Raw genomic sequence first — 23,035 nt, forward strand, 5'->3', positions numbered from 1 at the left:
AGTAATTAAATGCTGCTATTTTTTTAGTTTTTGGGTCCTAGCCAAAAGTGAATTCGTGTCTTGTAACTTTATTGTTTATCCATTTAATCTAAATGCATAGGAAGGTGTGTTTGTTTGTGTATATTTTGGTTGTGAAACTACTCTATGTTAATGATTAAGCAGTGAATCTTTTTTATTTTTGAAAACTTGTAAATTAGATATATAATTGATTATTCTAACCTTTTTTTATGGGCTGAAGGCATATAAAAAATTGACATTAGATTCCCCTTAAATTTAAAGACAGTGTGACTTATTAACATGACACCACCTTGGCTGATTAAGGCTGTTTATCAGGGGGGTCTATCCATTTGTCAAGGGGGGCGTATCAACTCCTCTTGATTTTGCCAGGGTTGTGGATACACCATCCCTTTAACACGCCTTTACTCTAGACTCTAAACTCTAACCCATATGAAGCTTCTTTGAGTAGAAACGAAAGTAAAATCTTAAAAGATATAAATTTTAAATAAATTTGATGATTAATATTAATTGATGACTTTTTCTATTTATTCTAAGTAGAATTAATCATTTAAAGTAACTAAAAGATTTCTAAAAAACATTCCTGCGCTATTTACAATTTTTTTACCCTTGTTAAGCGTGTGTTATGTGAGTGTGTGTCAAACGCCAGATAAATAATAACAAAAAATTCTTTGTTCAACACCAAATTTCCTTTTTAATTACGACATAGCACATCTTTTTTAGGGTGTAAAAGCCGGGGCTCGGCAGCCGCACGCCAGCCACCTGTTATTAACAGACTTTTCTTTAAACTTTCAAACCAAGTTGGGTGTCTGTTTCTCACATGGTAATTCATGGTACAGTAAAATCTTTATACTTTCCAAACGGGATTTCATTGATTAATGCGCGGCTCACGCGCGGCTGCTGAGCCTTGATAGAAGCTGTCGTTAACCCCTTGTTATTTAACGGTCAATATCTTATATTTGTAACAAGCAAAAAATGATAAGGATAAAAACTAACAAGGATAGGTGGGTGCTTTCACTCTTACTTAAATTTAACCACCGAACCGCCCTCAACTTATTTTGAATTTTTAAGGAAAAGATGTCTTTAACCCTCTAGGGCCCTATTTTTGTGTGACTCTTCTAGCTATTGCTTAACCTAATTTATAATAGTTTTCTCGTCTACAACGTTTGTTTGTGGCTCATATGTGACATAATGGTAACCTTAATTGACTTTTGACAGGTAACGTCAATAAAATACCGAAATTTATATTTTAATTTGGCTATTTTTTTTTTCATATCCAAAATCCGTCCCAAAAGACAGATCTTATAACATTTAATTTGCAGTTACGTGGTGTCATACGGACTGAATGAAATGTAAACATCATAGATAAGATTCGCGTCTAAAATTATCATTTGTATAGATGTTTTTAATAATATATTTCAATTTCAGATTATTTTCATAATGTAAACTTTTATTTTAATGTACTTTCATTTGTGAATATAGTGATTTTAATTCTCTAAAATTTTGTTGATAACATGTGATTTATAATTTGTGTATAAGTGAAAAAAAAAGAGTTATTATTAGTTAAAGTGATTTGAAATTGTTGAGGGTCGGATTAGTTTTTAAGGTAAGTGACACTTTTTAGTAACGGTGTTACTCTACATTTCAAAACTGTTGATTTAGGTTTCTGGATTTATCTAATCCAAATTTTATTATTAATAAAACTTTTAGAAAATTGAAGCTTTAGTTGGGCTTCAAGGCTTAATATTTTTTTTAAAATTTTTATATAAAACATGGGGCAACAAAAAAAACCAATACTTACCAACTTAATAAATAGCCATACTAAAAATATATGTTATAGGTGCCTCATTGTAAAATATACCATAATAAATGTCATAAATAGTAAGTTTCCAAAGTACACCAACAATTTATATGTGGGTGTAGATTATGTGTGTTGTGTGTGTGTGTGTGTGTGTGTGTTTATGAGTATAAAGTGTTGTTAGTGCGAAGCTGTGTAAAGAGCTTTTTTTAGTGTGTGTGTGTGTGTGTCTGTCTGTGTGTGTAGATGAGTTTGCAAGAATCAGAACAAGGTTTGAAGGTTGATAATCTAACAAACCATCAAAAAAAAAAGAAATACCGTTTGTATATTCCCACAATAAGATATAAAAAGACAGATTTATGATTATTTAAAAGGCCTTCATTTCTGACTACAGTACCATTTTTTTAACGAATTTTTGAATGTAATACTATTAAAGATTTAAAGAAATTTTTGTAATTAAAAATTGAAATATATCTTTGCCTTTTTTTAGTCACAAACTTTTTTTATACTTTTTACCCATTTCTAATAATTTTTTGTATAGCATAATTTTAGAGATAATTTAGAAACACCGTTGCTTTTGCAAAGTAGAGGCCTTTTCCTTCCCCATCTCTGCAACTTTTTCACCCTTTTCCTCCCCCGACATGGTAAACCTTTTCCACCCCTGTGTAGCTGCTTTCACCCTTTCCGCCTTGTTTTCCCCACTACCCCAAATTTACCTTTTCCCACCCCTCACCCTTTTTTTCCATCCCTTGAAGTTGTCGTCGCAACCCCTCAGCACTAACTAGTAGGCCTACCCCTGCTTCTTTATAGGCCTACCACCCCTTTTGGGTTCCCCCGTAAATGTTTTTGGCGAGCAGAACAGTGGATAATCTTGCCTCCCTTGCAGACAGGGGTTGCTATTCAATTTAACCATTTTTTTCTAAAGATTTTGTAAATTTAACTAAACAACACCTTAAAATCTTAGTTTAATGGGGAAAAACAAGAATTTGTGTCTCCAAGTAGCGCAGCTTTAACAAGCTAAAAATATTGTCTAAAATATCTAATTGTAAAATATACAAGATTTAAAAGCTACATAATGAATGAAATGAATAATAGACTAAATTCTAGACATTGTTATTTCCACTTAACATATAAAATAAGAATCAAAGAAAAAGTTGTGTTACATAAAATATGCCGGCTTTAAGGAGAAGCTGCGCGAAATTTCTTTAGTGGATTTGTTTGGACGTTGACATACATTATCAAGTTTATACCCATGGAAGGGTTGCGCAAGTAAAGAACAGTTTCTCTGTTTGTCTGTTTGAATCTGTGTGTGAATGCTACGTTGTCAAAAAAAAAGCAAGAAGGTCGAGGAAAAAAACCTTCCCTGTAAGATAATTCAACCCCATACTGCCCCCTGCAAATAAGGCCTTTTCAACCCTTCCTTTTCTAAGCATCCCCCAACCCATTTCTTTGAATTATCTTATGAGGAAAAGGGGGTTTGTCTTACCCCTTTTCTTTTCTGCTCTTGCACTTTTCTAACTTATTCCTACTATCATATGATCAAATTTTCAACATTTTCAAAACAATTTAAATTCAAGAAGACTTAAACCTAATGGTAAAATATATATTTCAAATATTAAAATTACTACTTAAATAAGGCTGGCCATTTTTTATTTTCACCTCTTTTTAATAGGGTAAAAGGGGTGGATTAAGATACAGGGGATGGGAAGGGATAATTTTGGCAATTTAGCAATTCATCGGGGGAAGAAGATCCTACAGGAAAGGGTATGGGGGAAAGTTTGCATAGAGCTCGCTCTTTGCGAAAGCTAAGCAACGACTCTACTTGCAAATATGTACAACGGGATGTATGTATGTGTACTTGCTAATACTCAACTCGTTTTCCCCTTAATTTAACCATTAAAGAAACATACACAAAATTTTGCCTGTAAAACAAAAACAATATTATGATTTATTGTTACACGATTTGAATTGTATTTATTAAAAAGTATGAAATTATGGAAAGTACATGAGAAATTTTCACACACACAAAGCATAAAAAAAGTCAGTTTAGGCCTATTTCAAACTTTTATCATGGCGAAAAATAAGAGAAGTTTTAAGAGAAAAAGAAGGGGTATTATTTTTTCGCTAGATTCTTAAGGGTAGGTCACATATTCAAAAGAGGAAGGTTATATTATCATAGAGAGCAATGGGGTAATATAGGGTAGGAGTGGGGGTAGGTTAGGGTAAAAGTGGGGTTATCTGTGTGCAAACCAACCCTCTAAGACTTCGGAGGCACGTTATTTATTCCAACATCTGAGAGATTTGAGAGGATTGGATGTTAAGATTTTAAAGTGTCAAAGATAAACATCATAAAAAAATGTTGTCCTCTTTCATTATTCAATTCCCTTATTGATATTTAATCTAACTTAAACAAAACAAACTATTGTACATAGCAATTTTTGTAATTCAACATTTTCTATATTTTGTTATATAAATGGTAATACTTTTTTTTATTGATATACAAAGTTTAGTTAGTTGGACAAAAAATCTTGTTTAGTTTTCAACAAGTTTTAATGTTTGTTTTGAGATTGAAATAGGTTTACCCTAAGACGCAGCATTGCTGTAATCTTTTCATATTATCTTCCTAGTTTTTTTTTCAACTGCATTATTGCAGTTTTGTACAATTAGTTACCAATTTTTGCTGATACATTTTGAATCCTCTAAAAATTTGAATGTGGGTGTATAAAGTGTAAGCACCACGGTGAAACTTTAAAAGGCGCCTTTAAGAGTTGTGAAATTTATAGCTTAACAATCAATGTTATGTCTTTGAGGGTTAGGTTTTTGCTGTAAAAGAAATGTTCTAAAAAGACTTTAAAAATGGCTTTAACTTGTATGTGTAGCGAAGGGAAACACGCACACACAAAAGAGCGAAAGAGAGAGAGAGAGAGAGAGATAGTGAGGGGGAAAACGAGAGAGCAAGGGAGCAATATAGAGGGTTATTTATATACGTCTCTTTATTATATAGTAGTAGTTAGAGGGAGGGTTGATTTACTCCACTCCCACCTTCCCATACCCCTTTTACAGTGAAAGGCCTGCTTTGACAGGAAAAGGGAGAGAGAGAAAAGAGTTAGGCCTGTTTTGACTATAAAGAGGGTAGAAATTTTGGGAAGTGGGTGTTTTGCCACACACACACACACTACTAGAGTAGGCCTACACTTGATGAGTGAGAAAAATAGAGAAAGACGGGGCGAGAATAAGAGAGAGAGGGAGAGAAAATAGAGAAGAGAAAATAAAGGAAAGAGAATTTAGCATAGTTGTACGCCAGAAATATTGTAAAAGACACCCCCTGATAAACTAAAACTACAACTTGTTACTGTCTTTTTTAAAAACACAACTGCATTTGTGCAGCATGATTATTTCTCATTTTATAGAAGATAAAAAGTGTACATAATAGTTGTGTTTATAAAGCATTATGATTAAATAATTTGTGCAAATTTTTAGATGAGTGAAAATTTAACTTAGTGATTTTATAGATTTTAGTGATTTAGTGAAATTTATGTGATTTTAAATAAAGCTTTTTTTTCAATATAAATACCAGGTAATTTTTTCTCCTTCTGAAGAATTCAAATGATTCTAGCTACAAAACATGTAATGGGTTTCAACATTTTCAGGAATTCTAAATATTTTTGAATAAACTATAAACATCACATTCTTGTATGAGACACAAATAAACAGGCAAAAACTATTTTAGTTTTTCAGGGTATGGGTTCAAGTACTAGTCTAGAACATTAAGCTACTACAAACTTTTGATTCTATCAATAAATCACTGAATATGATGATCTAACTAGCTCATTTAAGTTTATAAGCAAATTTCTTACTTCAAATTTTTAAATCCATCCATAGTCGCATCGGTGGATATGAAAGGACATATACCTATAGAGTGGCTGCTTTAATAAAGAACAAAATATGCTAAAAAGTTCAAATTTTAAAGTATAAGAATTTAAAAAGCTGAAAAATATTGACACATATTTTTAAATGCTTCGAGATAAATATTTCAGAAACGCTGAAATGCATATTTAATATATTTTTTTTATCCTGCTATAAAAATTATATCTTTTAATATAGACTGATCATGTGCAAAAAATCACTTTTTCCTTTTAAGGATTTTCTGGCTGGATTTATTTTTTTTATGTGTAATACATTGTTTTGAGTAAACTTATAGATTTTCTAGCAATGTCTTGAATTTGATAAGTAACATTATAAATATATCTAGCTGGCTATCCATATTAAACGTTGATGATATATACCAATAGGTATCTAAAATAGCAATGTAGCATATATACTTAATTGTATCTAGATGGTATCCATTTTTATGTCCTTTATTAAACTATTTCCTGAAGGAAGTATGGACATATACATAGCTAGCTATAATTTTCAAGCTATTTTAGATAATTTAACCAACTAGGAATAAAGAAACTTTTAAAGTATGAATAGATATCCATTTCTATTAGTATTCTATTCGAAAGCAGAATGGATAAAATTTAAATGATTTAAGCAAGAAAAGATAGATATCTATTTCTCGCTGGATATTCATTTTTATTGAGAAAGATAGCTATTTCTAGGTATCCACTCCGGAAGGAAGGAAAGAAGGAATGTTAAAAAAGGTATGCTCAAGTTTGACGCAATGCAGAACAAAATTGTTAAACTTTCTTTAAAACTTGCATCTCTGTAATAGAGTTTATATGTAGAGTGTTCAGAGTCCTATCTCTAATTTTAACCTACACATCACAGATTGTTAGTTAGTTTTGTTGTAAAATTTCCAATAATCTAATAACCTTAGCAACTCTAAAAAATTACCAAAAAAGATTTTTAGCATTAAAAATCTTTCATTTTGAGATCATTTTGTTTAAATCTGATGTTATTGGATTTTACTTATGACAAGCCATTTTAGTTATTTTATTTTACAATTTGTTCTTATTATCTTAAATTCCACCCATGGCAAAGTTTTCATGATTTTTCTAGGCCTTTAAGGTCTACTAATGGGTAGAAAGTCATTGCATCCTGTTTAAATAAAGTTAAAGGGTTTAAGTCGATTATCATACGAGATGTTTACTAATATGAACTTCAACTCCGTACAGTGCGTTAAATAGAAAAGGAATATGGAAGGGCTAAACAATAGCCTTAAACCCTAATAACCAGACTTATTTATAAGAAAATTAAATAGCCTAAAACCATCTCAGATCCTATAAGAAGCTTTAATGTAAAGGAGAACTATATCCGTTTGCATGTTAGCGATATCTTTTAATACAGACAAAGTGATATGTTTTAGTTATACATATAAGTAATTTTCTTTCCAATATGGCTTCGAAACCGATTAATATCCGCTGGATTAGAACCAGTTCAGACATACTGAAAAATCATATATAGCATCGTACTACAGAAAATTTCAACGAATATTAAAATGAAAATCATACATATAATACCAGTTTTGCTAGCCTGGGCCTTCGGCCCCTTGGGGCTTACAAAAATAGTTAAAACTATAATTTGAATTTGTTGTATTTAAAAGTAAAGATTGAATGTGGCCACCTTTAAGTCAGGTCAGGGATGATTGATATCATGTTTAAATTGGCCATTAGAAGGTTCAACTTTTGACCACTGAAAAAGTATTTAGTTTTTTATTCAAAGTACATGTCATACATATTTAATCTTTTGCACTCGAGTTTACAAACTAAAATTTATTATTTTATAGAATATTTTAAAGTTTACGTTATAATATACTGTAATCAACCAATAACCAAAAATTTTGAAAATTAAAAATGTTTATAAATATCTGTTTATTCGTAAACATTTCTCAATGCTGTTTTAAAATTGTTAAATCCTTATTTTCCAACAACAAAATACAAAGATTTTAAGACATAACTAGTTGACAAACACAGCATAAAATACAATGGCTACGCTCCCAAGAACAAGGGTAGAACGCTGGTGTAAACTAATACACTATTTATATTTCCCTAAAGAGATATTTTTGTAAAAAATATTGATGCACTTAAAAGATAATGAATTGATATTGGAGATAGAAGGATGCTTGTAGAGTGTACAGTTTTAACAATATTGAGAATTTTTAACAAAATAGCAATTCGCAGATTTTAAAAAATATATTTGTAAAAGAGTAATTGCAAATAAAGACAAATATGATATCCTTATTCCGTGGAAAAATTGATAATAATAGCAGCAATTTCAGCCCGAGCCTTCAGGGTTAGTTAGGGGAAACTGTTAAAATTGTTCATCAAAATTTCAAACCGAATCAAAATTACTAAATCCAACGTTGACAGGGAAGTAAAAAATACATAGATAAAACCACAAATTATGATTAATCTAAGTAATATTCTAAAAAAGCTTAATTTATTTTTACTTTCTTGCTATTTTTAAAAAGGGTTTTAAATATTTTTGTGGAACACCCTTGTAGATTTGCTTGCTCTGTAATATCATATTACAATTAATCATGTTGGAGAGGCTTTTTTAGATGCGTAGCATCTAAATATAGACATTTTTTCCTTTTCTTTCTTTCTATTTAATGTTCCTTTTTTGCCTTATTGATGTCTTTTTCTTCCCAAAACTTTCCGCGCTAGGTACTGTAACTTCAATTTATAATATTCCGTTCACTTAAGGATTTTAGATTATTTGTAATAATACGATGTCTTTATGTGCTTAAATATCTTTTTAATGTTTATAACTATGGGGAAAATAAATTGGATAATGAATTGATTTTCATCCCCAATGATAGTAAAAATAAACAAATTTACCCTTGATTATAGGCTTTACAATATTAGTACTGAAAAATCTAAATTTAATAAAAGCACTAAAAATTTCTTTGCATGGAAAGAAGATAACATAGTTATAAAATTCTGAGTACCAGTTTAATTTACAGTCCAAAGTCCCCTTCTTCCATGATTTATTCACTAAATATACTTTAAGATTAAATGTTACTTTAAGGTCAAAAGAACACAAATGGCATACATTAAAATCAATGAAGCTGCCATTGATTGAAGTGGATTGAGGTGGAAGGGGGTTAATGGCCTCCTTTGACTCTTTTTTTTGAGAAATATCTAGGGGTTCAGAAACTCTACTCATCCAAAATCCCCCTTTTATTAAAAATATTTAGAAGTTTAGGCTATCTTCATATTTTTCAATAAATTATATAAATAAAATTTTAGTAATGGTTGTAAATCATATTTTTCTATCTATAATATAAAGTAGCTTGATGTCTGTCCGTTCGTCTGTCCGTCCGTTCGTCCGTCTGAAGCTTAAGATCTTGGTAACCACTAACCGATCGGATTCTACTCTTCAGGGAATATACCTACTGGTCCTGTGGTGGTTTTAGGCTGAGACACCCCCAACCCCTAAAAAAAAACAAAAAATCCCCCCCCCCTTTTTTGAAGTTTTTCTATAAAATGTAAAACGTATAACATAATTTCACTAAAAGATTTTTTTTTGAATCTATACATATATAATTTTCTCCGTTATTAAATGGGAATGTACCTAAATTAGTTCAGATTTATATAATGAAATGTATGATATAATGGAAATAATTGTTCTTGTTTTAGTGTTTAAATTGTGTTGTTAAGTTGAATGTGGAAGAACGAAGAAGAAGTAATATTACGCAACCATAAAAAAAAGAAAAATCTTCTGCTTGAATTTCTATTACCTCATCTTTACCCCTTCCCTTAAAAAACCTATTAATCCCCTTCCCTTTAAATATGTATCCACCTTATAATTTGGTTGGCTTAGTCCTCCCCTTGCAAGCCTTTCTAAGATTTTGTACCACTTCCCTCTACATTTAGTTACCTCTTATTACTCAATAATTTGCTTAAACCAATCCTTTTCTCTATATGTTGAAGAAAGGATAGTTTTTCAACATTTAGGAGGTTTCCGTCTGCTTGTAACGGATAGATCTTATCCTAAGTTTGGGGCATGTGATTGTGAATGTCATCATAATATCCCATGCCATTAGATTAAAATTTAATCAACATATTTCAGGAGAGCAACACTGTAAATATTATCATTAAGCTCATTGAATTTAGATATGTTCATTATATTTCTATTTCAAAATTTAATAATTATTACTATTAACTTATGATGTTTTTTTGTATTTCTCGACTTCGCTTTAATGGATATATCTTTCTTTTCAATTCCTTCTCCTTCTTAAGAAAGAACCTCTATCACTCCCTTTTAACATATTAAACCCCTTCCCCTAAATTCTTATTCAATTTATCTCTTTCATATCCTTAATAGATTATATTCCACACCTTAAAAATTCATGAATAGGCCTTTAAAGATGTTTAAAAGTACATATTAAAGGCATAAAGTCACAAGTAATTGATTGCTCTTTCTTGGGTTAAAATCAAACAAGGATGGTAACATGCCCAGATAAAAACTCTAAACATAAACTATAGAGGGATAAGCATACAAAATATTCTAGCAGCTGTTTTAATATCAAAATGTATTACATACTAAAGTTCGCATCTTATCTTTTGTAAAAATTATTAAAATAATAAATGCCTTGCATAATTCTTCTAGCCTAATAATCCAAAGAATCCCCTTTGAAACATTGATACAGTTAATACAATTATGATAAAATTAGCGTCATAAAATGTTAAATGGACATTCAACTTATTAAAAAATTCTCCTTTTAAATAATTTGATTAAAAATTGTTCTTCCTTCTTGATAAGAAGAACTATTTTATCATATATCCTTCCCTCTTACATGTAAAGGGCCCCCATATAAGCATAGAAAGGTATATAGGTTCCAATGATTAATTTAGAGCACAGAATAAAACATAAACAAATTCGCCCATTTCAGAGCAGGAAACCTTAATTAAAGGTAAATCAATTATTATCTTGATTTACAAATAAATACAAAATACAAAACAAAAAACAACACTTTCTATAATAACTAATCAGCGCTACTAAAAATATTATATTATTATTATTAGTGCTCTCATTTCTACTTTCTAAGTTCACTATTTTGTGACTGATATCTTTAAAACATTTTATGAAAATTGTTCCCTGTCCATGGCTGCAGTGCAGTGGTGCAGTTATTACATAACATGCAGTCAAGCCCCTTCAATCCTTGCAGGCGGCACCAGGCACCCACAAGAACTTGAAATTGTGATGCAACATCCAAGATTATACATAATGTTATAAGAATCTTCTTGGATACATAATTTTTTTAAAGAGCCCTTTCAGTTTAAAATCATATCCATTATTTTTTATGATCCAATAAAAGAAAAATTATCACATTCTTGTTGAAACAACGTAGCGGAGCAATAATGAATTAATATGTTCACGCTCAGTCAAGTAATATACAAACAAAATATATTTTTGCAGATATGGCATTTGCTGTTGGTCGTTTAATGTAAATTTTGTTAATTTACAGATATATCCTAATTAAACAGTAGTTTGGATACTGTAAATTGTTTAACTTATCCATGCCTTAATTTGACCAACCATATGAAGTTAATGTTTTAATATATAAAATTCATTTAGATTTACAATTCTTTTTTTTTACAAAATCCATAAGATAGATATATTTAATTGCAACACAAGAATAAAGTCTTTAAATTAAAAAGTCAAACACAATTTTATCCGCATATTTATATACTAAGGATTATACCGATATTTTTTAGTTCTTTCTATATGTAATGTATTAAAAAAAACACAATTCTAAATTGAATAGAATAACATTGTATGTTAATTATACAAATAAAGGACAATTTAACGGTTGATAGTTTAACAAGAAAAGGTTTGTTCAAAATTATGCTTTGTTTTCTTTTATATTTTTTATAATTTCAAAAAAGATTCAAAGACACAAGTGTTTTAATTTTATTATTTATGATGTAATTCTAATTTAATAAATTTACATTAAGTACATGGAAATAAAAAATCATGCATAATTAATTACCTAAATGATTAAATTGGACCTAGTCTAGTTCATGTTAAAATGATCCTGGTAACGATCATCTCCAAAAATCTATGAACTTTGAAGGCTGCTAACGGACTTGTATAGATTATACTCGCACACCAGATTATCGTTACAAGGAATATTTTACCGTGAACAGCACTAGATCCATTAAATTTAATAAAAAATATAAAATCTAATCTAATCGACAATAAGTGTATAAGAAGGGAGGGAACGACGGCAGTAAAACTGATCTACCACTCTTTTATCTCCCCAATATTTACCAGATACCAAAGTCAAAATTGTTCAAAAAAGACTGGAAGGGAGAAGAAAAGCGGTGTCAATTCAAAATTGTCATACTATTAGCTGAGCTAAAAACATTATGGAACATTACCCCCATAAATTAGGCTTCAAAAAAATACCTCAATTAAAAAAATCAACATATCTATTCTATTAACCTATATTTTTTTTATATTCTCGTCTGTCTGAATATCCGTTTCAGAAGGATATTTTTTTTGTTAGCAGATTTTTAAATTACAAAAACTAAAAGATTAAATTGAGCAATTACCTTAAATTCAAATCAAAATAAATTATCTAGGTATTTTTATATTTTTTTTTTGACTTTCTACCCATTGTCATAATGAACCTTTCAACTCAGTATTTGCCTTATTCTGGAAGTAAAAGGAAAAAAATGTATGAGAATTGAGAAAAATGATGTTATTATGTTTTATTACTAAAAGATGGTAGTGCATTGATCTTTATTGGCTTCAGACACAAATTATACTCTAAAAATGTCGACATAATTAATCATATTACACTCTAAAAAAATATGAATATTTCTTAACAATTCTATAAGATTAAACATAAGAGCTTTACCATCGACAAAATATTTTTAATTTGCAATGGTCTAAGCTCCCTCCTCTAACAAATAGCCAAAAATCTGCAATGTTTATCTAATAAGCTTCACTTAAAGTCACTTACATCTTAAGCACTTTAAATGACCTTCTGTTTGCTTATATCATTTATTTTTTTTAGTAAATTACTGCATAAAATGGCCTACCTAACAACTGAGCTTTTTAAAGCTCTTTGACTGCTTTTATGATTCTTTAGTTTTACTAAACTGGTCATTGCCATTGCGGTGCTACTGTCCTTGAATATAATCCTTTTTTATCTAAGATACTAGTCCTTGAAGTTTTATAATAACGTTTATTATTTATTGGCCTAACAACTTTGATCGAATTTTGATTGGTTAGTTCATTAAGTCGAGTGTCCAAATGTTCCAACTACTAGTTGTAATCTACAGGTGGGTAATTTTGTGTATCATTATTTTGGATGGACATCAATTTATCGGCCATTGTCTTATCCCTTTAGATACCAGATTTTGAACCATTATGGTATTTTTTACAGTACATCTATGTCTGGGCTTTTTTTTGTCCTCCCCTCCCTCCCCTGAATATCATATATATGTAGCCACTTGTTATAAAAGATAAATGAATATAGGATAAGAATATAAAGACAGCCATCACCCCTTGCCAAATATACACAATTCCATATATCAGAACACGAGTAAGGCAACATTTACAATATTTTTTTCCTAAAGAAAAATTTTAGCCACTTAAAATTACAAAAAAGGAGAGTTTTAACCTTAATACAGAAAAATGAGAAAAACAAGGATCCTTTAATGCGAAGGAAAATGATATTTATAGATCTACTACATATACACACATTTTCTTAACTTAAAAGGGAAACAACATTTTATCTTTAATTTTTATTTTATTTTACTCAGCGTTTCATGCTTCATCATCAGAATTCAATATGATTCATGAACATTAAAGTGAGATGGAAGGACATACAAACAGACAAATGACCTTAACGAGTATTTTCACATATTTTTCAACCATTGATCCTTATCCCTGTATATATTATAGCCGGCCTCTGTGGAATGACATTTTTATGATCTTGTATTGAATATTGATACAATTATATAAGAGAAATAATATGTCAAAAAAGTTGTTAAAAATTATAAAAATAAAATTTGTACGTCCTTACACTTTGATCTGTGTGATGGTCTGCTGTATTATTCTTAATAAAAGGTCTTTGGTTGAACTTAGTTCGTATAATTTCCCCCTATTTTCTATTTGTTTAGTTTTCTATTTTTCACCCTTTTATATTTTTTATTATTTTACTGTTGCCGTTTTTATAAAGTAATCATGTTTAAAATCTAATTTATTAATTAATCGTTCTTTTCATATGCATTGATAATTATTATTTTCATATGCTTAACCTTTATATAACCTTCTTATTAATGTTAATGTTAAATTTAATTGTAAAAAAGTGGGGTCATTAAATTGATCTTAATCGTTTTTATGCATGGGGAAATTATTTTTAAAATTGTTTGAGAAAAGTAACATCAAGGTTTTATATAATATATTATACTAGCTGCTACTCCTCTTGCCTCCAGAGGCTTTGCTAGGGAAAAACATCGATTGAATCTTAACCTTTACTATTTTAGATGTTATGTTATGTATATGTTGTAATTCTTCTTTTATTTTTTAAAATTATGGGTGCTTTACTGCATGAACGCGCAAGCATAAAGCCAACTTTTGATACATTATCTTGATAAAAATGTAGAATATTTAGCTAGCCGCTGCAGTTTTATGAATATGATTTAACCTGTCCAGAAAAATGATTGAGTACCCTTACAAAGGATGAGATACATTTCTTTTTTATCAGCGGAGCTAGCTCTACAAGTGTCTATCTGTCTGTCCTTTTGTTCGACTATCTGCTCTCCATTGGGTTCTCTCTCTTGTGTTTATATACACTGCAAGGTGAAGAAATGATGTGGTAAGATTGAGTAGGACAATGCCATTATTCTGTACTTTCTCTTTATCTCTTTCTCTCTCTCTTTTTCTTTTATATGTATTATATTCTTGCTCCTTATTTGTCTATTTGTGTCCTTATTTTTAAAAGCTCTATTGTCCTTTATGGGGTAATGTTAGGGTAAGCTTTATCCTGCGGGATATAAGTAAGGGAATAGGGTCTAAATTCTTTTATTTTTGCAATTGCGTACTATTGTATAAAAAAATGTGTATTATAATACCTGTCAATCAACGATTATTTGACGAAGTACTTATAAAGTAGCTGCGCTACTTAATTAGAGTACATGTAAAAGAAATACTCATAATAATACAATTACATGATTTCAAGAAAGACTTAGTAAGGGTTAATAATGCTGATTCATATTGGTAAGATATCATTGTAATGTAATCGACTAGTTCTTGAGGATTACAATAATAGAATATTTTTGGAGAATTTAGGTTGGTTAAATCTTATTGGCAGTTTCCTACAAAAATCGCATGTAGACCATAAACACACTTTTTTACATTATTAATTTCATTATAAAACACCTTTGTCTTTATATGATCTTTTGTAGCAAAGCTACACTAAAAATGTTGGTGTCTGTAAAATGCGTTTGAATATTAAAAATACTCTATCCGTTTGTCTTTATTTATCATATCCATGATACATCTCTGTCAAATTGGAAGCAATACACTGACATACAATGTCAATTATTTTTTAGCTACCATAAATATGTCAAAAAGATATTATTTTAAAGTACTCTCATTGCTGACCAATTATTAATTTTACTCATATTGCTGACCAACTCCTTAAAAAATTACATTTCACTATAGTCTTATGTTGATATAATAACAGTATAGAAGTTTAACATGGCAGGGATGATTGATATGAAGCCTCTGTATAATAAAATACTATCTTAGTCTATAAGAACCAGGGAAGGAAAGTAAATTATACTGGTCCCCAAAGTTTTATAACCAAGATATTTCATTTTAGCTCATAAAATTTTGAGAAAGTTGATCGATTTGTACAAACATTCAATGTCCGAATTTTAAACTATAGAAGTGTTAATTATGTTTATAGTCATTGGTAGAATAAATAAATTTATCGTTTTCTTATCCCTTAACACCACTTATAAGAATACATACTGTTGTTGTGCAGGGATTGGAGTAAAAACAAGGATAATCATGTTCACAAGTAGCACAGCAACACAAATAATCTATCTAAGTCTATACTACACAGACGGACAGACGGAGTAAGTCTATGATAAGGTGCTCATTTGTGAGCTAGATATAAAAGTCGTTCTTACAGACAAACTTACAAAGTAAAATATAGGGTAGAAAACAGAAACTAAAATCTATATATGAACAATTTGATCATATTTGAGATCATCAAATCCAGTTAATTTTTCTTAAGAATAATTGTCATTGTTTGTGAAATTTATAATGCATCTTTTAGCGTATTTATGCAGACAATACTAAATATTTATAATGTTTTAGGGCTTTTAGTAATATTTATCTTTATTTGGTACTTTTTTGTACGCAATGAATGTATTTTTCCTTGTTGTTTGATAAAATTGGGCATATCATTCAATTTGACTTTTAAAAGTTTTAAAGCTTGAATATGGAATAGAACTATCCTAATTTGAGTGAACTAACTTTGACCAAATATTTATTTATTTAAATCAAATGCATTTTCAAACATTGTTAAAGTTAGGCCTAGCTGGGTGTTTAGATAAAGAATAGAAATCCTTTTAAATTTAGCATTTTTTTATATTTATAAACACTGTTGGGTTTAAAACCGTAGCAACGCTACTACCATTTCCAAAAATTTGTTAGTTTTCTAGCTCTTTGACATATTTGTAACTTGATTTGTTTGATCATTCCTTTATAAAATTTCGATTTAATTCTTTTTATAGATGTTATCGTTTTTCTTTGGATAAAATATTTTGCCGTAATGTCATCACACCATAGCACCAAACTTTTTACTGAATTACCTTAAACAGGCATTTACTTAAATTAAAATGCAAACGTAAATTAAGTAATTTCTGCAAATTTTCTACGTCCAATTATGGTGCTGCTTTTTTATGGTAAAATGCAAAACTTAATCTTTTTTTTGTTTTAGGTAAGGTTTTTATATTACAATAGAGAACTTTCTAAGAAATATGATGTTTTTTCCAGGGGTACGTATTAAACCTTATTAGGGAGGAGACAATGGGCTGTTTATTACATTAGTCCCCAAAGTTTTATAATAACATTTTCTTACTTATTGGTTTGACAACTTTGGGGACTTTTGTTTTTAAATTTTGATTGAATTGTTCATTAAGTTTAGAATCCAAACGTTTCAAGTCAACCACTAATTACAATCTACATAAGGTGTACGTTTGTAACAAGTTCACATGTTAGGGTTATTTTCATATTGGTCGACAGCAGGTTTTCTTGATTATGGGAGGATGGGGGATGGGGCCGGGTGGGGGTCATTTACCTCCTCCCTACGAAAAATTAAAATTGAAATGATTGAAGCTAGAAGCAGAATCCTTTTTATTACCTCAAATTTAGCCAAGTATACTTTTCAAATTTGAGTTCACTAATAATGTAACCAACTAATAAACGTTTAGTAACTATTTATTAAGCTGTTGTATTATAAAAATAAGGAAATTTGTATATCAAAGTTAATTAAATATAATTAGTTTTGATATATTTTCAAAGAAATAAAAATTGCAAATTTATCGTGGAAGAACTAAACACCTTTTTCTGGGTGTTTCCCTGTAAAATGGACGGAAATTCTAATTTTCTTTTGATTCGTCGCATGAAAATACAATGCCTTTATTTTTATTTTTTTACTACATTTTTAATATCATATTTTAAAAGTATTTTGTGTAATAAAATAAATATGATAAATAACAATTTTAAAGTATTTGAAAAAATATATAGATTTCTATATTAGTAAAACTTGAAGTTGAAGTTTAGTTCCGATTATTTTTGTGCATTACCCTCAAAAATCGTTTATTTTAAACAATTTTATTTGTTTAATATATAAAATGAAAAGTATCTAATTTGGGTGTAGAAATCCTTATCTAATTTCATCGTTAGTGGAACAATTTGTAAGCTAATGCGAGACTTTTTATACTAGGTGTGAATACTTCTTAGCCAGTTTTTTTTATATTTATTTAGTTTTTTTTTTAGTTGTGCAGCGTATTTATATAACTCGTATTTATACATCCACTTATGTGTTTGATTATTACTTTATGTTTCTTCTTTACAAAGCACAATGCTCTTTAGGCAGTCCAGTATAGTCCTGTTTTCTTACACGGTCATAAATTGAAACATCATGTAATTCAGTTTACTGTATTAAAGAAATATTTTAAGTTATTGTAAAAGATGTTTTTTTTAAGTTTAAGTTTGTGAGCTTTTGCTAAAATATAATTCTCTGTTTTATAAGTTATCCTGTGTCGTCCACCCATTAACATTTTTTGACGAAAGAACAGTTTCATTTTTCATTTTTACCTCTATTTATGATATTTGTGTTCACTTTTTATACACATAGCTTTCATATTAGTGGCTTCACAGAATTTTAATAGATTTTTGAAAGTTATATCAGAGTTTGAAAAGAACAGTAAACTTTAATACAGTAATTGAATAGGAAATGAGATAATAAAACGCGTAAAGATTGCAGATTCATAATGGTGTAATATATCTGGAGTCTAGACTGCGTAGAAACAGTCGGATATTCGAATTTACTTATATTCATACACACCCTATCAACGATCGTTTGTGGTTTATTTTCTCATGCTGAAGAGACAAAATAGTCAAAAACCTGACCATAAGCTGCTGCCACCCTGGTCCCTGAGAGTTATAGACTTGTAATAGGATTAAGTCAATGTACATCATATCAGCAATATAAAGTAAACTTTGATTATAAAAATGATATCTACGTCGACAATCGACATTATGAACAACATTATTGACTGGCGAAAAGTTTTCGTTTGAATGAACCATACATTATCCCTGGAAGAAACAGCCTATTATTTGCTTGTTCAAAAAATCTATTCTTTTATTGACAAGGGAAAAAATTACAAATGTACTTTTATAGCGAATCTTTTCTACATTTGAATGTATCAATCTTTGCTAAATGAATAGCTACATACTAAGGAAGGTTTTAAATTCGATTTCGATTTATAAAAATACAATGTTCCGTAAGAAATTTTGATTTATTTTACTTTTTAGGGAGCATGTTGCAATAAGCTTAATATTAAAGAGGGATGATACTCTACATTTGATAAAAATTTACTATACACTTGGTCTGTTATTTTAAGCTCCGATTTTATGGATGTTTTCAATCTTGTTTTTTTTATGCAAATTATGTATGCAGCCTGATTGGACGTTTTTTTCAATACTTTTATTTAAAGTCCGGGATATTAATTCCAGGGAAAAATGAATATTAGAATAATAATCCTTGAATGAAGAAAATTGTAGAATATAAAGTTACCATCCGTGTTTTAATTGATAAAGTAGATATTACACAATCTATATTTCAATGAACATTTTGCGTGAAAAGATATCAAAAATTCTTATTCGTCTCTTAAGTAATTTTAGTTGATTGTAATTATAGCAAAAAATTATCATACCCAAATTGTTAGTACGAGGCATAATGTTGACCTTTTAAAATTAACTGAAGGGTATAAATGTTTTCAAGCTAAGTACATATATGCTTTGCTTGTGTTTCTGGCTGCTTTAAGATTACTAGAGGCTTTTCCCAAATATTACATTTGCCAATATTATTTTTTATTTCAATGTTAACATATTATATCATTGGCTTATCTCGTACCTGAGAGCTTTAAATAATATTTAAAAAATCATAAAACAATTTTATTCTATACTTATTTTGTTATTTTGTGGTGAAAATGTTAAATGCATAAGTAAATAAATGAATATGATGAAACAATAACTCATAAAGTTAGGTCCTGATAATAGAAAGATACATCAAGATTATATTCATTAATACAATGTTTCTCAACCATTAACCAGTAATAAATGGAAGGTTAATATTTTCAGGAAAATAGGAACAGGTTAATATGTCTTTAAGGAGCTTAATACCAACAATAACCAGCTCAAATCAACAACGAAACTAATTCGAGAAAAAAATCACGAAACATATACATGATTTTCAGCTGTATTTTGGATAGATTAACCAATCAAAGTTCAGTAAAGGTCCCCAAGTTGTTGAGCCAACGAATAAAAAAATGTTATTCTAAGACTTTGGGGACTAGTGTAATAAACATCCCAATGCCACCTTCCTCCCTGATACATTCATGTCCTGTAAAAACTAATCCTTTGTCTATTGTACCATCTGCTACCTAGGATAAAAACCTGTTTATGTATTGATATGTCATGTATGAGCTTATTTTAGTCTTTTTTTTTACCTATTCCAATTATTCTAAAAGAAACAATAAATGACAACGACTGTACAATTTAAACTTAAAACTTTAAAATAAAATTTTTATAGAAATGATATTTTAGAGCATAGTTTACCATGTTAATTCACTCACAAGTAACTATGTTAAAAATATACTAATAGGGTTCATAGCAATTCTAGACATTTAAATAGACAACTGAGAAAAAGGCTTTAAATGCAATAAACAAATATTTATTACAACCCTAAATTACCTTCTTTATGTAAATAATCAGGGATCTTAAGCGATAAGACAATACCTTATATAAATTAAAATTATCAGAGAAAATGTTTTGACGCTAATTGTTTGTGGTAATCAGCTTTATTAAGTGCCGCCCCCAAGGTTTTTAATGAATAAAAGAATGTATATGTAAAACTTTGGTGACCATTGTAATTTACAGTACAATGTCCCCTCCCTCCCAGGTAAATAATGCACTAAAAACTATATTGACCTTAGTATTAACCTAATGATAAAGTGTATCTCTTGACAGCTGAGGAACAAAAAAAAGAAAGAAAAAAAGGTTTTGTGTTCCCTTATTTAAGTTACTTTCTTTTTTTCCACTTAGGTATACGTATTTTATTATACGTATTAAATGATAAAATGTTAAAATAATAACCTGTGTTTATATACATAAAAAAAGTAATTTTAAAATATGGATACAAGCTCACACATCTCGAAACTCGCGACCGTAACTCAACACGTAGCGCATCCGCTCTTCGTCGGGGAGGTGTTAGGTTCGAATCTCGGCCCGACACTACGTCATAAATGAAGACGTCAAAAATAGTTCCTACTCCTGCTACAAAAATAGTCAGAGTACCATGCACATTTAGGACTTCTCAGACAATGTTCGTGCAATCAAAGGGTTGGTTTTCTGTTAGATTTTACTTACTTGCACCTCTCAAGCTAGGTAAGAGTACATACTGCAGTAAGGTTGAGTTTGTTAAAACAAGCTATTTTTAAATAAAGATTATTTGCTGCTTTATGATTGCACCAAAGGGTTTTTACCATGATGTATTGTTTCCAGACTTCTTACCTCTGCACTCTTAACAATATATTTATGTGTATTATGCACAGGATGATGTATAGAAAAGGCTCGTTTTCTGGTTTTAAGTGACAACCTGTAAAATATATACTTAAGATTTGGGATAATTTAATATCTAAGCCCCACTTCCCATTCAAAAACAGCAGATAGAATCTGCTCGCCAACACATGCAAGTACAGTTAAAGATGAAATACATATATCAAATACTTATTTTTATGTTTATCTTAGGTTAGGTTAGGTTAGGAAACGTAAAGTATAGGATATGGGTTAACCATATATAAAAGTGTCGCAAAATTGTTTAAAATCTTTATACTCAAGTAAACTTTAATAGAGGTAAGAATATTGTACATCAAGGATTAAATATTATATTTGTCTACTTTAGGGAATTGTCTACTATCTTCTCTTGTTATCTTTTCTAGTTGTTGAATAATACATGTATGTATGACTACTCTAATGAAAGGTCTATTTCTATTTAGTTGACTATTGCGTTTGTTCGATAACTTCCATCAGCCTTGTCCACTCTAGGGAATTGTCTATGATCTTGTCCAGTAGACTCAACCAATTTGTTCATATCCCCTTTAGGGTGTGGCTGCATTTTAGCAAATATATTTTACACTAGAAAAACTAAATCTATCTTAATGAGCTTCATTAAATTGAAATATTTTTTGATGAGGGTATGGTGCTGTAATTAGTTCATTTTTGGATGAATATCTTATAGATTTAACCAACGTTTAAAAAACACGTTTTTATGTTTTAAGCACATCCGAGGCACAATTTTTTTTATAGTGTAGCTGCTTTGAAGTAACACGTATTTCTGTGAAGGATAACCTAATGGTATTTCCTGAGTTGAGTATAATATGAAGGATTGCTGGAAGATGCCTTGGTGTTTATGCAAAATATATAATATCCTCTACATTTTTGATATTTTCCACATTAACTAAGTAGATAATAGACTTATTGTGACAGAAATATTATAAATATTTATGGCTTCGAAACTGATTCATATCCGCTGCATTAGAACCAGTTCTCAGGCACACTGAAAAATCATGTAACGCATCGAAATACATACAATTTACACGAATTATAAAATAAATACCTATCATAAACTTAATACCTGTTATGAGGGGGCAACAAAAATGGTTTTATACTTATAATTTTCATTATAATTTCCACGGAAAGATGTCTATAATACGATAAATAATTTGCTTCAAATTATTAACCTGTTAATAAAATTTATAGTTTCCTAATTATATTAGATGGGTTATTTTATATCACAATTAAAATAATTTTATTTTATTTTAGGTAAGGAATTTTGAGATTATTGAAAGTCTGCCATTCACCAATTATATATCATTATCATTATTTTAAAGTAGCTACCTCCAAATTTATATAAAACCAATAATTGGCAAAATAAATTCTACTTGCTTTTTTATCCATAATGAAATGGCTAAATTTTATTTAAAATATTCGTTACATTATCAAAACACTTAAAATGCATTTACCCCTCATCTCAAAGGCCCTCCATTTTTTATATCATCTTCTTAACCCAAAAAGTGTTTGTTTTTGATGTAGTGCTTTTTTACTTTTTTTGTTCCATCAATTTCTTAAAGAGCATTATCCTTTTTATTTTTTCTCTTCGTAAGAAATTTAGGCCTTTTATTCTATTTATTTTTGTTTGTTTTTATCATAATTGTATCTTTCTTTAACAATACATTTTTACCTATCCTTTAAATATGGACATACACTTACAGATTCCCCGTCAAAGTTTATTAACGGGTTTTTTAAATTGAACAAATGTTTACAACTCAACAAGCTTTATATTGAAATTGAAGTGATTCATTGACTATACCTGCCAACCATTATTTTCTTAGGACATTATAAATGTGCTTGTTTTAATAGTTCTAAATTAACCATTCTATTATTTACTTTTTCAAA

At 29.4% G+C, this 23,035-nt stretch overlaps 1 protein-coding gene across 4 annotated transcripts in view; it reads left to right on the forward strand.

Annotated features, from left to right (window-relative positions):
• The first annotated feature begins 1,441 nt into the window (after window positions 1-1,441).
• The window catches only part of LOC145311887 (protein tramtrack, alpha isoform-like), an 88,214-nt gene continuing 66,620 nt past the window's right edge, over window positions 1,442-23,035 (forward strand). For 2 of the 4 annotated variants that reach the window (XM_080150919.1, XM_080150914.1), the window contains exon 1: window positions 4,488-5,390. The gene's annotated coding sequence lies outside the window, so the exon portion shown is untranslated. Of the gene's footprint in view, window positions 1,622-4,487; window positions 5,391-23,035 lie in introns of those variants that run through there. The other 2 variants (XM_080150917.1, XM_080150913.1) reach the window with 2 other exon arrangements.

Source organism: Acartia tonsa, chromosome 2, assembly GCF_053477335.1.
Source record: "Acartia tonsa isolate MP-2025a chromosome 2, ASM5347733v1, whole genome shotgun sequence".
In the NCBI taxonomy this organism is placed as follows: Eukaryota; Metazoa; Arthropoda; class Copepoda; order Calanoida; family Acartiidae; genus Acartia; species Acartia tonsa.